The 18839-nt window shown below is 40.1% G+C and overlaps 1 long non-coding RNA gene across 1 annotated transcript in view; it reads left to right on the top strand.

Moving 5' to 3' along the window:
* LOC140625430 (uncharacterized) overlaps positions 1 to 18839 on the top strand; it is a 76728-nt gene that overhangs the window by 51238 nt on the left and 6651 nt on the right. The window contains exon 2 of the long non-coding RNA XR_012024773.1: positions 16042 to 16110. This is a non-coding gene — a long non-coding RNA (uncharacterized lncRNA). The remainder of the gene's footprint in view (positions 1 to 16041; positions 16111 to 18839) is intronic.

The following is an 18839-nucleotide window of genomic DNA, read 5'->3' as shown; positions in this document are numbered from 1 at the left end:
CTCCATCCTTTTTTTTTATTACATTTTTATTTTTATTTATTTTTATTTATTTTTATTGGAGCTCAATTTGCCAACATATAGCATAACACCCAGTGCTCATCCTGCCAAGTGCCCCCCTCAGTGCCCATCACCCAGTCACCCCCATCCCCCACCCACCTCCCTTTCTATCACCCCTAGTTCGTTTCCCAGAGTTAGGAGTCTCTCATGTTCTGTCTCCCTATTTCCCACTCATTTTTTTCTCCTTTCCCCTTTATTCCCTTTCACTATTGTTTATATTCCCCAAGTGAATGAGACCATATAATGTTTGTCCTTCTCCAATTGACTCATTTCACTCAGCATAATACCTTCCAGGTCCATCCACGTGGAAGCAAATGGTGGGTATTTGTCATTTCTAATGGCTGAGGAATATTCCAGTGTATACAGAGACCACATCTTCTCTATCCATCATCTTCTGATGGACACCGAGGCTCCTTCCACAGTTTGGCTATTGTGGACATTGCTGCTAGAAACATCGGGGTGCAGGTGTCCCGGCGTTTCACTGCATCTGTATCTTTGGTGTAAATCCCCAGCAGTGCAATTGCTGGGTCATAGGGCAGGTCTATTTTTAACTCTTTGAGGAACCTCCACACAGTTCTCCAGAGTGGCTGCACCAGTTCACATTTCCACCAACAGTGTAAGAGGGTTCCCCTTTCTCCGCATCCTCTCCAACATTTGTGGTTTCCTGCCTTGTTAATGTTCCCCATTCTCACTGGGGTGAGGTGGGATCTCATTGTGGTTTTGATTTGTATTTCCCTGATGGTCAGTGATGCGGGGCATTTTCTCATGTGCGTGTTGGCCATGTCTATGTCTTCCTCTGTGAGATTTCTCTTCATGTCTTTTGCCCATTTCGTGACTGGATTGTTTGTTTCTTTGCTGTTGAGTTTAATAAGTTCTTTATAGATCTTTGATACTAGTCCTTTGCCTGTTAGGTCATTTGCAAATATCTTCTCCCATTCTGTAGGGTGTCTTGTAGTTTTGTTGCCTGTTTCTTTTGCTTTGCAAAAGCTTCTTATCTTGGTGAAGTCCCAATAGTAATTTTTGCTTTTGTTTCTCTTGCCTTCATGGATGTATCTTGCAAGAAGCTACTGTGGTCAAGTTCAAAAAGGGTGTTGCCTGTGTTCTCCTCTAGGATTTTGATGGAATCTTGTCTCACATTTAGAGCTTTCATCCATTTTGAGTTTATCATTGTGTATGGTGTAAGAGAATTACACCTCCATCCTGAGGAGGCTCTGCAGTGCACTGTCCTCACTTAGGGACCCAGGCCACCCAGGACCAGACAATCTGATATATTACACATGGTGGTGATCAAGGAGGGGACATGGTAAATGACACAACGATTCTTAAAGGTTTCCATATTTAATCACTTTTGTTCACCTCCTAAAAGCCAAGAACAAGTCTTATCTCAAAGAAATGGGGAAGTATGTGCTTGGAAGAAGGAGACCTAGATGTAACAGAGAAGAGCACTAGAAGCCCAGATGGTCTTATTAACTCTCCATTCCACATGCCCAGTCACCTTCCTTGTGAGACAACAAACTCATTCAGTCATGGCATCAAGCTCAAAGTGCTGGCTCTCTGGGCGACAGAATGGACCAGAGGTCTCTACCACAGGAGGTATGTCTGGGCCCGTTATGCTCCACACAACCATGACCCAACAGTGGAACAAAGACAAGATTAATGATGATGAACAGCTGCCTTCAGACAGAAGAATAGGAGACACACAGCAGACATGCACTGGCTGTAGTAATTCTAAAATCCTATTACTCAACTATTTTTTTTTAAGATTTTTATTTATTTGTTCATGAAAGAGAGAGAGAGTGAGAGAGAGAGGCAGAGGGAGAAGCAGGCTCCATGCAGGGAGCCGAAAGTGGGACTCCATCCCAGGTCTCCAGGATCAGGCCCTGGGCCGAAGGCAGGTGCTAAACTGCTGAGCCACCCAGGGATCCCCTACTACTCAACTATTTTGAGGACTCACTTGATTAGGCACCAGTTTCACTTCCTGGGAGCAGCTCCTTATCTTTCATTCTCTGTGGCCTCTGGTTCAGCCCTCCAGCAGATTCTTCCTCTGCTATGATCCTTCTTCACATCTGAGGTGAGCCTCCAAAGAATATGCTCTTCTTGATGACTGAGCAGCCCTCCCTCAACTCATGTCCTTTCCCCAGACAGCAGGAAGTCCACAGGCCATTTTTTAAAATTCTTTACTGAAATTCAGTTTAATTAACCTATAATGTATTCTTAGTTTCAGGGGTAGAATTTAGTGATTCATCAGTGCATATAACACCCAATGTCTGCTACATCAAGTGCCCTCCTTAATGCCCATTACCCAGAGACCCCATCACCTCCCCAGCGACCCTCAGTTTGTTTCCTAGAGTTAAGAGTCTTTCACGGTTTGCCTCCCTCTCTTTTTTTATCTTATTTTATTTTTCCTTCCCTTATGTTCAACTGTTTCGTTTATTAAACTCCACACGAGTGAAATCATGTGGTATTTGTCTTTTTGTAAATGATTTATTTCACTTAGCCTAATACCATCTAGTTCCATCCACATCATTACAAATGGCAAGATTTCATTCTTTTGGATGACTGAGTAATATTCCATTATGTATACACAGGCATATGTATATATTTAAAGTTTAAAGCCATTTAAAGTTTTAAGCAGTCTTTCAATCCAGCTTGATGGTCTTTTTGAAAGTACAACTTCCTTGAAAACTTAATTGATTTTTTGTCTACTTCTGTGTGAGCCCTATTTTCAAATAGCCAAACCTACTGATCTTTTGAGATATAATTTTCTTATGTTCTAATAATATGCCTTGGCTTTCTCATCCCCCTGCCTTTGAGCCAATGTAGCTGCTTTGAGCCAATCAAACTTTGGTAGAGGAACCATAAACTTAAGTGTCCTTTTTCTGAGTGATTTCCTTCAACTTGGTGGATTTAATGAACACCATATTCTCATTGAGATCTTTACTCTGAAACTTTGTAATTCTTTCAGTGAGTTTAATCATTGGCATGGTGGCCACACCCTCAAGTTTATCTTTGTGGAAACTATACACTTGATTGGCCTTGGAGTACTCTCAGTTTTTTTAAGGTTATTTTTTACATGCTGAGTTGAGGACTTTGGTCAATATAATGGTTCCATTAGTACAGATTTAAAATTGATTTTCTAATGATTTAGGCCCTAAAAGCATCAAAACCAAAACTTGGAAAATTCATTGGATGTAGAATAAAAAACAAAATTATGCTTATTCATAGGGTATGAAACTGTCATTAAATCCCCAAGTTCAAAAAATTTCTGGTAACCCTGAATCTTTGATGAAGAATGTCCAGGGGCTTAGGTCAATATTTTTGGATATAAAAATTACATACTTTTATAATATACTCATTTTTATTTCAGTTAAAAAACTAATATAACATTGCCTGAAATATTTCTATGACTTTTCCCAATCCTGTATCTAATTGTTTTTAGCAGAGTGGGGAGGATTAAAGGCTTGTCCCATAGAACGAGGAGATCTATGTCCCCTCCCCTGCATATGGGCTATCAGATAGACTATCCAATAAAATGTAGCAGGAGTGATGTTCTGTAACTTTAGAACTGGACCTTGAGAAATCTGCAACTTCTGCTTTTGCTCTTCCAGAACACTGCTTCCTGAATGTACCCTTCCCCACCATGTAAGAAGTCTATATGCAATCACCAAAGATGTCCCTTTACACCACGAGCCTTGCCTTTCAGCATGCATGCCCTAGTGAAGTTCCATTTGCTGGAATCTGGGCTGGCCCAGTGATTTTGCTCTTGACCAATGGAAAGTCGCTAAAAACTGCTCAATCACTTGGAGGTACTGTCATAAGAAGTCTAGAGACATTTTGTCTGGGCCTCTTGAAACTCTCATTCTTGGAATGTTCTATATAAAAACTCAGATGCCAGGATGTGAAAAGTTAAGGTCACACAGAGAGGACACATAGAAGCACTTATACCAGTGGACAGTCACAGTGGAGCCTCTAGCAACAGCTGGCATCAACTTCCAGTCAGGGGTCTAAGCTTTTAGAGCATGTAGCCCAGTCAAACTTTAGGATAACTATCCTCATCTGGTATATGATGGTTATGCCATGAGAGACCCCAATGCCATGATAAATAATAATAAAATATTATGTTGTTACACAGCAATTGGAAACCTGGAATCGAGTTTAACTATTCTGAGACCTTCATGCTGTGAGGAAACCCAAGCTAGCCACGTAGGGAGAGGAGGCCATGTGCGGAAACATAAAGAAGTAGTTATGTAAGTGACATCTTTTTGGGCTCTCCAGACTGGCTAAGCCTCCAGCTGAAAGAAGGTGACCCCAGCTATTAACCACGTGGAGCAGAGGAACTGTGTCACTGAAGCCTACCTTAATTCCTGAGACCCCAAATCATGAGAGAGTAAGTTGCTTTCATTTTTTTTTTTTTTTTTTTTTTTTTTTTTTTTTTTTTTTTTTTTTTTTTTTTAGTAAGTTGCTTTCAACCATAACATTTGAGGGTAATTTCATTGCCCCATGAGATAACCAAAAGACAGACTCTTTAGAATTAGGTCAATATATTTGCTAACTAAATCTTTTAAAGTCGTGTTTTTAAGATATATCTATAAATTAACAGGAATGACAGACAGAAGTCTAAGGATACTTTGGAATATATGCCTGCATGCACAGGGAAGAAATTAGATAATTTACATACTTATGGCCAAAGTGTTGGGTGGGAACGTTGATGGAAATGGGTAGGGGAAGAGACTTGGTTTATCTGTATTGGTAGAGGACAGGGGCAAGAGGTGATGTAGAGGACGCAGGTCACCTGAGACTCCCAGCTATCTGCCACAGCACCAGAGTAGTGCATTTGTGGGCTGCTGCTTCTCCCACCTCTTTCCCTTTGACACATTTCTTTCTTCACTCCTCCATCTCCCTATACACAGTATATCCTCTCTCTTCACCGAGATGCCCACCAGCATGCCGAAAGTCCACCCTCACTTGATTAGGAGAAAACCAAAGAGCACAACCCAGGCATGAGTCCACGTCTGATTGATCACACTTTCCCCAGTTACCCTTTTTTCTTCCAGTTACTCTCCAGATCCACACTCCTCCTCCAGATAACAGGTGCTGCCAGGACCAAGACATCCGCTCACTCACCCACAGCCCCCTGTGCTAGATCCACTGCAGCTCATACGTACAGCAGGAAAGAAATGAGTTCATGATATTAGTTGCTCCCCTAAAATCATGTCCGTGTTACATCTTTTTACATTATCATCCTGGTTTGAAACCCACTCCTTTCTAGAAAGTTCCATCTTCAGAAGTTGCTTGGTTACTTATGAACAGTGTATTCTTGGACCCAAAAATCCCAGAGGTAATTTTATCTGAACAACTGCTAACTGAACAGTGTAACTGAACAGATAATACAGTAGCCGGCTCTGCAACCATGGATGGATGACAGCACGGGTGCCCAGGGGCGCTGCTGTATTTGCTGAGAGTCCCACACTCCCAGAGCACTGACACCGTCCCCTTCAGTCGCACCTCCAGAGACAGAATGCTTTTCTAGCACACTTACTTGTCTTCAACCATGCTCAGGTCGGCTCTGCAGAACATGGCCTGAGATTTCTCATTTCTTCCATTAAAAAAAAAAAAATAAAAAAATCTAAAGTATGCAAATGTTTAGCCCAGAGGAAGAGCTGGCACTTTCATCTTCCAGAATGTAAAGGAAGCAGTGGTGAGAACTGCTAGTCCGGATTTAATTCTAACCTACGAGGAAGGACACTTCAGGGGGCTGACAGGCACTCCGAATAACAGGAAACTTAGAAAAAAAGAAGTGACCTCATCTCAGAGTTTCTAATTATCAAATAAGAATATAATGAGTATATCAGATACAAAGCCGGGCTCTACAAAAGCAGACTTCAAGTTTCCAAGGGGGGAAATATATATATATATATATATATACACAAAATAAATATATATATATATTTATACACACACATATATAAATACATGTCTCAATTGGCTAGAGAGTCTAAAGTAACGGGGGGGGGGGGATGAAAATTCTCAAAATAAGCAAACCAGGAACAAAGGGACAGAAAGGGGCACAGGACGGCAACTGCAAATGTTTCCAAAGAGGAAGACATCTGCGGGAGCCTGGAGCGGAAGGTGTTAGCGAAAGAAATTAATGTGGCTGCACGAGTCATCTGCAGCCACTCACATTTGAAAACACGGGTAGAAAAGCCGGGAGGAAGACTGTGTGGACCACAGCAAACAAACAAAACAACACTCAGCAAGCAGAGTGGCAAGGAAGGTAAGGTGTTAGTGTAAATTAGGGCTTTCAGAAATGCTCCGAAGGATTAAAGGCCTTTGAATGAACTTGGATAGTGAGAGATAGGGAAGACCATTGAGAAGGGTCCTAAAGGGGGCAGCCCGGGGGGCTCAGCGGCTTAGAGCCACCTTCGGCCTAGGGCGTGACCACAGGGTCTCGAGATCGAGTCCCACATCGGGCTCCCAGTGCATGGAGCCTGCTTCTCCCTCCGCCTGTGTCTCTGCCTCTCTCTCTGTCTCTCTCATGAATAAATAAATAAAATCTTAAAACAAAAAGAAGAAGAGGAAGAAGGAGGATCATTAAGAAGGGCATCATTAAATGCCCACGTGTGGAGGCCAGCACATGAGCAGAGATGGGGGACGACAGCTGTAATGATAAGGAAGGGGCATAGACACTGGTCAGGGAAAAGGGACAGAAATCCAATGAGGCTATAACCACAGTCTTGAAAAGACCCTAATAAAGTGGGTCTTTTCAGAAGAAGAAGAAATGACAGACAACAAAATAACAGAATTAATAAACAGATGTGTTGCCTCCAGAATTCCTAGAAGTAAAAAAGGAATCCAAATGATAAAGAGCTAACAAACTGTATTTAACTAAAACCAGTGTCTGAGCTAGATAAACAGTTTAGGACAAAACAGCCGGAAACTGCTGTCCTCTCTGAGTGCAGGCAGAGAGCTGCCCGAGGGGAGAGACGTGGCCAACGTGGGAAAAGCCGGAGGAGAAGAGCTTCCAGCCCTCACCATCCCAGGTGTGCTCTCCAGCCGGCGGGGTGGACCTGACTCGGGAATCCTGGTGGGACTACAGGTTGCCTGGCTCTGCCTCCCACCTGCAGAATCGGCATTTTAACCAGATTCCCCGGGATGGGCCTACATGTTGATGGCTGAGGAGCTCTGTTCTGGAAAAATACAGACGGGCAAATCGTTTGGTTTTCAACACATGCCAGTTCTGTAGGCTGAAGCCTTCTGAGTTTCGATGCTAGTGTCCGCCGGGCTGCAGAAGGAATTCTTCAAGAGCTGGTTGATGCACACACTGAAGGGCTGTGGGAACCTCCAGGAGCCGCAGGAGACCTCTGAAAACCAAGCATGCAAACCAAACCTACTTCAGAGCTTAGGAGCTTGGGGTGGGATAGCAGAGAGAGCCAGCCAGGTACTTTGTTTTTTTGTTTTATTTTGTTTTGTAAGGGGCACCACAACAGAAATGTTAAGGACAAAGCCTCTGGGGGGGCCTGGGTGGCTCAGTCGGTTAAGGGGCTGCCTTTGCCTCGGGCCATGATCCCAGGGTCCTGGGATCAAGGCCCGCATTGGGTCTATGCTTAGTGTGGAGCCTGCTTCTCCCTCTCCCTCTGTCCCTACCCCCGCCCCATTTGAGCTCTCTCTTTCTCTCTCAAATAAACAAAATCTTAAAAAAAAAAAAAAAAAAGAACACAAGTTCTGGTGCCAGATTACTGGGTTCAGATCTTAGTTTTTCCACTTACTATGTGATTTTAACTAATTGGTTAACTTCTCTGTGTCTCAGTTTACTCATCTGTAAAATGGGGGAAATGACAGTGCCTGTTTCATAGATGCCAGTGACAATGGCATGAGCTGCTAAAAGTCAAGCACTTCTAAATGTAGTGTGGAGCCTGGTTTGGATCCTGGAACAGGAAAAGGACTTTGGTGGAAAAACTGGTGAATTCAGATAAAGTCTATAGTGTAGTTAATAGCAATGCCCCAATGTTTTTCTCTTAGTTTTGACAAATGACCAGGGTTATATAAGATTTAACGATAGGAGGAACTGAGTGATGGGTGTATGACACTCTTTGTACTATGTTTGCACCTTTTTCATAAATCTGAAAGTATCCCCAAATAAAGCATGTTAAAAAAAAAAAAAACTTTTGTAAGACAGTACTCAACCATGGAATAAACAGTAATGTGAGCTATTATAATTGCTATAAAATTTTATTTATTTATAGTCCATATGTAGAAATCTAAGGATTTCTAATCTAAGCATTAGAATCTAAGGATTCTAATATAGGCAGACTAATCCTGATCCAGCGATAATTGCTTGATTGAAGATTTAGAAGATGTAAGTTCCAGATTTTGAGATCGCACAAAACTGTGAGAGAGCCAATGTATCAAAGGCTTGTATCCACTAGGTTTCTTCTCAGTGAAAGACTCCAACTGTAGCTTCGGTGCAAATTACAAAATCAAAAGAGACACAGAATAATGGGCCTTGGGAAGGATGGGGTCAAGGAAACCCTGGGGATGTCAGTGGCAGGAAAGAATGGACAGTTGGAATGGCACTCAGCTCAAGGATGGGTGGCCCATACTAGTTTTCACCTCTGGGCTCCTCCAAGACTCATGGTCTAGGGAGCAAAAACAATTCTTTGGCCCAGCCTGGGTGGTATATTCCTTCTGGAGGCCAGCACATGAGCAGAGATGGGGGACGACAGCTGTAATGATAAGAAAGGGGCATAGACACTGGGCAGGGAAAAGGGACAGAAATCCAATGAGGCTATAATCACAGTCTTGAAAAGATCTTAATAAACTGGGAAGGACCCTAATGACAGAAACTCTGGCTTCAAGGTTAAGTTTGTTTTATAAAGGAAAAAAAAAATAAGCTAAGAGGTTCTAACTATCTGCAAGCAGAGTGTGAACCAACCTGTCATGTAGTTGGTCAAATACCACAACATAAGGAGGTTGGAGTGTACATCCAGGGGTTAAGTTTCTCCTGATGTCAGCACTAATTAGAAGGGTCTAGTTTCAGTTCTTGATTTTAGTGGGATATTTTCCGGTCTAGAATAAATAAGGTAGTGTTCCTGGAAGTCCTATAACTGTGTTTGGTGGTCTCCAAGGTGGGATATATGCATTCCAGGGAGGAGCAAAATAACATTTTTGGGTGAAGGTACAATATTTGAGCGACTGTTAATATTTACATTTCTTTTAAAAAAAAGATTTTATTTATTTATTCATGAGAGACACAGAGAGAGAGAGAGAGAGAAAAGCAGAAACACAGGCAGAGAGAGAAGCAGGCTCCATGCAGGGAGCCCGATGCGGAACTTGATCCCGGGTCTCCAGGATCATGCCCTGGGCTGAAGGCAGGCGCTAAACCACTGAATCACCCAGGGATCCCTATTTACATTTCATATAGAGAAGTAAATTCATTAAACTTAAGTGATACTTATTCTACAGATTGCATTGCCACTGGGGTGCTCCCTAGGACCAGAGGTTAGGTGGTTGTGTGTTACATATAATGCATCACGTGTTCTAACCAAGCACGAGTTCTACCCTGGTCTCATGGTCTTTTTGTGGGCTGTGACATAATTCAATTTAAATGGGCCTAGTGAGGTGGGTTCAGGAAGTAACATGAGAAGGTTCTCTCAAAGAGGCACCAGATCAGGGGGCGCCTGGATGGCTGAGTTGGTTAAGCATCTATTGATTTTGGCTCCGGCCTTGACCTCAAGGTCCTGGGATTGAGCCCCACGTTGGGCTCTTTGCTCAGCAAGGAGTCTGCTGGAGATTCTCTGTCTCCCTCTATCTTTCCACTCTCCCTTTCTCTCTCTCTCTCTCAAATAAATAAATCTTAAAAAAAAAAAAGAGGTACCAGATCAGAATTAGCATTAATAATGGTAGAACAAAGAAACCGAGATGGAAGAGCATATACTTGTGTTCCCAGCACAAATTCCTCATTAGCTACATTGAAAGATAAGAGCAATAGTGATCTAAATATATCTGCAAGAAGCTGGTCAACAAATCCAGAATTGTCAAGAAGAATATCTGGACATTGAATTTATATCTACAATGCTAAATGATAAACCTTGCTCTAAATCGGCAGTTCTTACACACGGTACAACTTTGCCCTCGAAAGAACAGTTGGAATGTCTGGAGACATTTTTGTTTGTCAAAATGGGAGATGCTGGGCTCCTGGGTGGCTCAGTCAGTTAAGCATCTGCTGTTGGCTTGGGTCGTGATTCCAGAGTCCTGGGACTCTGAGTCCCACATCGGATTCCCTGCTCTCTGGGGAGCCTGTTTCTCTCTCTGTCTCTGACTCTTTCTCTCTCTGTGTCTCTCATGAGTAAATACATAAAATCTTTTTTTAAAAAATTTAAAATGGGAAATGCTACTGGCTTCTAATGGTTAGAGGCTAGGGAGGGATGCTGCTTTAAAACTTCCTATGTACAGGGCAGCCCCCTACAACATAGAATTTTCTGGTCCAAAATGTCCATAGTGCCAAGAGTGAGAAGCCCTGATTCAATGTGTATTGTTTACGATATTAGCGAATGATAGAACTGCATCTATAATATATATAAAGAAACATATATGATACATACTGCATACATATAAAGTAAAATGTATGTTATATATATGCATAAAATAACATAAAATGGGCAGTATGTGCTCAAAATACTTTTACGACAGGGGATTGTGAATAAAAAAAAAAGAACACCATTGGAATAGCACATAATGGCTGCTTGATACAGGTTATTGTTTGCCTTTATTTAAAGAGTGGTTAAAGTTTTTGAAACCATGTCACAGAAATTATTGAAGGATCTGTGATTGCAGGAATTGAAACAGAAGATAAAGGAATTATGTTAGCTGTCTTCAAAAATCCAAGAGTATTTTGCAGAAGAAAGATTTGTCTTAGCAGTATTTTTCCAGAGGGAAGACCTAAGATCACTGGAATCAAACACCAAAATATCAAAAAGCTATTTCGATAAAATAGAAGGAAGATTTTTTAAAGACAACTTAGTGGTTATGCAATGAAATGAGCTGCTATACTAGAGGAAATTCTCGCTTGGGATGGGACATTGGCCAAGATGAGCTACGTGGGCGTCAGCTCAGCAATTCTGCAATTTTGTTCTTAAAATAAATGAACAGCTTTTCAAGCAATTTCTGTTGTACTCCAATGGGCCACCTAGGTGTTTAAAGCAGAGGTCTCAAATTTGTGGTCCTCAAAAGTGTGTTTTCCAAAATGGTGTTTAAAAACATTTTAAAATTAATACCCAACATTTTAAAAGCAAGAGACTTCCCATAAACAACCCCTATTTCCGTTTTCTCTTCAGTACAGGAAGATAGGGCAGCACCAGGCCCACGTTCCTACATGGCAACAATAAGCTGGGAATGTCCCCTTTGTTCGCTTCTGTAACTTGCCTTAGCCCTAGAGAGTTTGAGTCTCAGCGCTGGAGAGTGGTTGATAAAATCAACTCTAGTGCCATATACTCTGGTGGCAAATCCTTCTGCCATCATTTACCAGTGGTATAACCTTGGGTAAATTACTTAAATTTTTTTTGGCTTTAATTTTGTCATCTCTGATATGATAACAATGATACCCATCTCATAAAAGTGTATAGAGATGAACTGGATTCACTAGAAGCAAAGTCCTTGAAAGAGTCCTTGCCACACAGCAAGCGCTCAGTGAGTGTCTGTGATTGTTATTTGTGTTTGTGGCTCCTGGTAGAAAGGCTGTCTGCTTGCCTTTCTTGTACAATTCTCAATGGAGTGTTTGAGTCAACGTTGTTTCCTTGATCTGACATTACCATCTAAGTGCATGTCATGCAAGGAACACAAGACGTTTCCATCCAGGCTTGGAAAAAATAGTCCTGACCATTTTAAATAAATGTCAGATCTTACAATTGGTTAAAATAAAGGAAAGGTGTGGTTGGGGGAGATGGGAAAGGACTGTCTGCTTTTTTTGCTAGGACTTCGATTATTTCATGTCAGAAGCTCATAGTGGAAATATGAGTCTACAAAACAACGTCGGGGAAGCCACAGGCACCATCACTATTGTGTGGTACAATGATCCCAGAGACGAGGAGGGGGAAACTCAAAAATGCAATTTAGAGTGGATGAAAGAATAATATTTTTTAAAAAACATGTCTTAGATCACTGAAGAATAACTTCAGTTCCCAGGGACCACTATAGCACCATTTCATCATCTAGAATATTCCAATTAGTTGATCTACAATGAAACATGAGTGAGTTAGGATTCTATTGTCATCTTGCCTAACTGAAATTAAAGGTTTATTTTGTATTACTTTTTTTTCTGTAGTTTTACAGAAAAAATTGAAAAAAATGAGTAGCATCCATTAGAAAATATATTGGATTTAGTAAATTTTTACCATTGAACAACAACTGCTTTTGGTATTGGTTATATAACCTTCTTATTTTGGGATGGGGCTGAACAGAGATGGCATACATACCTTCCAACCCTGGTTGCTATTCAGAGCAAAACCACAAAGCCCTGAAATTGCAGGTTCGTTCGCTCTCCCGTGCTTAACAATCTCCCAAGGAAGACAGATGCATTTTCCAAGATAGTGGTTTCATCAAAGAACAGCCGATAATGACAGATAAAGAGCTGCCTGGTGGCTTTTTCAAGGATTTACTGAATACTAATAGGACACAGATTTGTCTGAGAAGAAGCCTTTGTGGTCAATGATTGCCTTGAGTCATTAAGCCTGGCCACCAATTGTTTTGCCCCACGGGATCTACTTTACCCAACCATGGAAAAAATAATAATCAGATATATTTTTTAATCACAAAAAAGAAGCTGGAATTTGAAGTATGTACATGTTTATGCAATAATGGGGAAGATTTGTGTGCATGTCAAGTGATTTCTGTTTCATGGCTGTAGTCGTTTGTTGTACGTGTAGGAGGCAGAATGAAATGACCCTGAATCATATCCTACTAAAGGGAGTCTGAATCCCCACCTGGATTTAGATAAGTGTATTTTAATGGAACCACTTGTTCACATCCCTCCTGAATTACACAATTAAGCTTTCCGTGTTGTATGGAAAGAAATGTTAATACATGTTAACATATACCTTATTATGTTCTGCTTTATAGCTTTCTCTCATTATTTATAATACATGGGTCTTGCCTTCCCAACTATTGTATCTATTCCATGAGATCACAGATCTTTGTAATACTTCTTTTCTTCCTCTATGTTGATGCTACCAGACAACCAGGCACATAGCATAGGTTCAAAAGCCTATGCTGAATGAGTGGCAAAGATTGTGGATGCAGGGGGTGATAGGAGGAAAGATCACAAGGTTCCAACAGAAGCTGAGTTTTCAAAGGATTAAATGATGACTTACTTAGAAAGGCACTTGTCTGAAGGGAAAAATAGAACTTCAAGAAGGTGATGTGTCCTAACACTATTGAGTCAGGAGCTTCAAAACAACAATGGATAGTTTTGAATGATGGAGAAAAATCTTTAAGTATACCTAAATGGTATACTTCTATTATTTTATTATAATAAAATATGGAGAGTCTTCGAACCATATTCAATTTCCTTAAGACACTATGGATTAAGATAATGGATTAAGAATCAGATACCGTTCTTTGAAACATTTATAGACACATTTGCCCCCTCACTTTACGCTGTTTTTAATCACCATTGTTGTTGGCTTATTTAGAAAGATTTATTAAAAGATAATGATGACAGTGGTGTATTGTTGCCATTTTTACTATCACTAATCATAGAAAACATGTTAACTATTCTTCTGGAAACTTCTCACCCCCATTACTTGTATTGTCAATGAAATACATTGTCTAAAAGTTGGCATCCCATAAAGATTTCAATCTGATATCTTAATATGTTGTCAGTCAAATGTCTGCACTGAGGTCATGAACAGCCAAGAAGTAGAAGTGATGCCCTCAGCCCTTTTTATGAAGTTGTCAAAGGGAGAGCAAACGTACCACTCATTGTTTCATAACTTTTACAAAAAGCCATGGTGAATTTTATGTAAACACCAGCATCTTTGATAATGTAAGTCATCTACGGTTGAGTGGAAATGTCATCTTTCCTGCAGTAGGTAAGTGATGAACTTACACTGTATCAGGACATACTCAGGCCCATCTGTGTTTGAGTTGCTATTATAAAATCTATGTACCATTGAGGTCCTACTTAGAGAATTTGAATTCATGGAAGCAACCACCTTGTGAGTCAGCACTTCAATACATTTCTTTAGTGCATATTATCAGCTATGCATCCTCTACTTTTGTACTAATTTCATAAGAGAAGGGATAGTGACTTAACATTTGAACAATTCTTATGGGTCAAGCTTTGTATAGGGCTGTAGTACTTTATCAATGACTCTTCAACAATACTGACCTGTGATTATCCTCATTTATACAAGAGGAAAATGAAGCATGGAGAGATTAAGAAACTTGCTCAAGCGACACACAGCTAGTGAATGTGAGAGTTAGAATTTGAATCCAAATCTATTTTAAAACAAAACTCATGATGTTTGTCCTTCTTCATCTCCTATTAAAAATATAGATTTTCAGGGCACATGGGTGGCTCAGTCAGTTAAGCATCTGCCTTGGGCTCAGGTCATGATCTCAGGGTCCTGGGATCGAGCCCTTCACAACTCCTTGCTCAGCGGGGAATCTGCTTCTCTCTCTCCTCCTGCTCTTGCTCTCCCCCTCTCTCAAATACATAAATAAAATCTTTAAAAAATAAAATTGAAAAAAATTTTAGATTTTCGAGTTTTGCAATTCTATCACCCTAATTGATTTGCTTTTTATATCGATAAAACTAACATTTACTGGGTGTAGACTACATTCCATAGGTTCATGTGCTAAGTGCTTGAAATGTATTTTTTTTTCATTCTCATAACAACCCTGCAACGTAGGTATGATTATTATAATTTCTATTTTATAAAAGTAGAAACTGAGGCATAGGAATGCTATCTAAATTGCCCCAGGACTAGTGACTAAGAAACAGGAAACGAGGATTTGACCCCGGGCAGCATGTCTTCAGAGTCTGTCCTTGTAATGACTATCTTCAACTGATATACTCCATATGCCTTACCATCTTGAACACAAGCACAGACTTAGCTCCGACCTTGAAGTGTGCCAGTTAGGATATTGATATGTAATTACTAGTAGGGACTCAAAATAGAGCTTCTCTGGGTGCCTTACTTCAAAATAGTTGATGTACCAGCTGAATTGGACTGAATAACATTTTGCTATGAGTTTTATATTTTTAGGCACCAATTTTTCCTATATTTTAACATTGTGTCTCTGAAAGAACAATTTTTATCTATACTATTGAAAACACAAGTGATCTTCAATATAATATATGTGATGTTTGCCTATCAAGTTCTGTTTTTTAGTTCAATGTAAATTAATTACAGAAAATGTATAGGTCAAAGTGGGTTACAATATAGTTAAGATTTCCCGTTGTTTTAGACGGAGGACTCAAAGTAACATCTTAGTATTGCTTTGAGTTTTAAAATAAAATAAGTGGGCATCTTGCTTGCCTTTGAAGATCCTTTTGCTAATCTCAGATTGCTGTCTGAAATTTTAATAAGTGATTTAAAATGTGCTTACACAAAGAACCTTGTCCAAGTTGTCTGTTTCTGCCAAATTAAACTATTAAACTAAGTAACTTAATTAAAATCCTTTTAGCTTTTAATCAATATTTTATTTACATTCATATTTCCTGGGAAGCTTGATTAGTTTTCTGGATGTGATAGTTATTTCTCTCCCATTTATCAAAGGTTGTTTTTTAAAGAAGAAAGTCTCTCCTCCAAGGCCATGGAGCCAGGAGGAAGCTGAGGAGGATACCTTTGACGCATGCCCCTGCTCCCTCTACTAGCTCTAGGTGCACAGGCAGGTGGGCAGAGCACCCACAACTTATTGGAGAGACTCTAGCAGCTGTTTGAGAGACAGGCATGATGGCATTGTTCTTTCACTCTTCCCTTGCAGAGACCCTGGAAACATATATGACCGTGATCACAGGAAGTAAAGACCACACTGTGCTGCCCAAGCCAAAAAGTAGGTTTTCCTATTCTTTATTCTCAAGAATTAAATAGTTTTTTAAGATCTGTGAGAATAATGTCTTTTCTGTTCCCCTGCCACCTTTCTTCATGCCTAGTTCCATTGGAAAAGTGTTGCCCATTTCTCAGAAGCAACCACTTCTAGCTCTTTTTAGAAATTTATGTATCAGTACCTTTAAAAGGCGTGCTTACAACCTCTCAAGTGTTTAGTTTAGTCATACCTACTCATTTCTTAGTGTAGAGAATAATGACTTATTTTAATCCACACCCTCACCTGGTGCCTACCCAGATGTATCTACATGTTCTAACCACACACCTCATTCTCCCAATGGAATTACAGCACAATTTTGGTTAAATAAGTATTTAACATTGACATTTCCATGACCTTGTAAGCACTATTCTCAACTAAATCACTAGTATGCTGTAACAACTCTCCTTTCTTGGAAAACTCTTTGTTTTCCTTTAGATCAACTGTCTTTCTTGTTGTTATTTACGTAGGTTTCTGTGTGCTCATCTAATTTAGTTTCAAATTCTCTCCTAATTGATAAAATCTCCCTCAAAATATATCAAACATATAGCATTATAAAATATTGTCTTCTTGGAGGCAGCACTTGCAGAGCCTTCTGACCTGCCCTAATCCAGGCTGGTTGGTCTTTGTGGGTGGCAATACACAGGTGCCATTCTGAAATCGGTCTTCACCATCCTGGAGAGTCATTCATCTCTCTAAGGTGCTGGGTTCCTGCTTTCCTGCATTTCAATCTGCGACTTTGTTGGATTTCTCTCATGTCTTGATAAAGCACATTCTCCTATAGTAAGTTGTCTGACATCCAACACATCTGAAAAAGTCTCCATTCAATTCTTGTAGTTAATTAATAGTTTCTTTGGGTGTGGAATTTTAGGTTGGCGTGGTAAATAGTTATTATACAAAAAACAAAAACAAATTAAAAAGAAAAAAAAACATGTAAAACAGCATCTCCCACTCCACTAGGAGGTCTTGGAATGTGACTTTGATGTTCCTCAGAGAGGTGAGGTCACTATCCCCTGCCCTAGACTCTGGACAGACTTAAAACTATGGTGGTAGTGATACTAGGTGACCTTCAACAATGAGACACATAGGTTATATGGGTCTCACTTGGCTTTTTGTTTTGCTTTGTTTTGTCTTCCTTTGGTACACTTGACTCTTGGAACTCAGAAAGCACACTAAGAGGATGCACAAACCACTCTGTGGAGATGCCCATAAGGAGAGGAATCCATAGTAAGTTATCAGTTTCCTACCCAGACTATGATTCTCATGACCACATGAAGTAAATTATTTTCTGCCCCAATAGCCTGAATGGATGCAATACACTCCCCCTTGGAACTTTTAGCACATTCCCCAGTGATTGAGAAATAAGATCTGAAGATGAGGGTCAGCGTCAGAAGTCCAACAGGTGATTCTAAGATTCTAAGCAACAGTCATACTTTAGTGGTTCTCTCACTTTGAGGAGTGGCACCTCATATCTCCTTAGAGCAGCACAACCTCGTATCTACTCAGGGATTCCTGACTTACATCCCAAGTCTCACCTACTATATTGGTGTGCCTCTTCTAGAGAATTGACTATATGCAGGAAGAACTTAAAAAGATCCTATGGGTCTACTTATCTGGCTCCTCATGCCCTTCCTGATCTAATTCTCTCCTCTCCACAGTGCTAACCAGAAGCATGGCTGAGAAGCATCAGGCTAGGCCAACAGAAAGACCAAGTGATTTCTGTGTTGTCTTGAAATTGCCAATCCATGAAGGCGAAGAGCATCAAGCTTGTGTCTTCCTTAGTCTTGTCCTTGACTTTCCCTGTCCTACCAGCTGCTGTCCCTAAACAATTGTGTTGGTGTCGAGGCGGGTGTTCACCTGCTTTACATCACATCACAATGTGTTTTAGGATCAAAATGTATTTTGGAGATTATTTAATCCAAAAGCAAAATTTTAAGAGATGAAGTCCTTATATAAGTCCATCTTATATAAGATATAATAAGTCCTTATTATAATATGCCTATATTATATGACTTGCTCCAAATCACATAGTCTGACAAATCTAGAAATCTGATGTGGAATTCCTGACTTATATTCTAAGTCTAAAGTACTTTATTGATTTTTATGCCATGAAAATATAGGGTTTGAGACAAATAGTTGCTTTAAAGTTTATCTATAAATGAAGTTTACAATTATGGGATATACTCAAATTTCTTTCACTTTTTCAGAGTATAGGAAAATTTTTCTGGTAGCAATTGCCTACACTACATTCTATGATCATTTTGTTTGAGTTCTTTCTTTGTTAATTTATGTGTCCTTGATTGTCAAGAATTCATTATCTTTTTACTGTTTCTATGTTCAGGGCAATTTTACAACATACACTTTGTAAATTCTTTTTGTTTTCTCTACAATAATTTTCAGTGTCCTCATTACCTACAGACTAGGGGAAAAAAATAGCCACTTCACAGCCATCCTCAAAGACCATCCCTTGGGACTTCCCCCACTCTAAATTACAATGTTCTTTTTATTTGGTATATAACTTTAAATGCAGACATTCCAAGAATAAATTGCAAGGGGTCCTTCTCTTTAGCTTCTCTTAGAAACATTCTTAGAACTATTCCTGAGCAATATCTTTCTTCGGTAGTCCCCAAAGATTGTGGGAAATCATTAGATAACAGCTATTTCCATTATAGTCTTCTCATCTCAGCACAGCTGGCCAT

This window comes from Canis lupus, chromosome 36, assembly GCF_048164855.1.
Source record: "Canis lupus baileyi chromosome 36, mCanLup2.hap1, whole genome shotgun sequence".
Lineage (NCBI taxonomy): Eukaryota > Metazoa > Chordata > Mammalia > Carnivora > Canidae > Canis > Canis lupus.
This window is presented reverse-complemented; position numbering and strand designations above follow the sequence as displayed.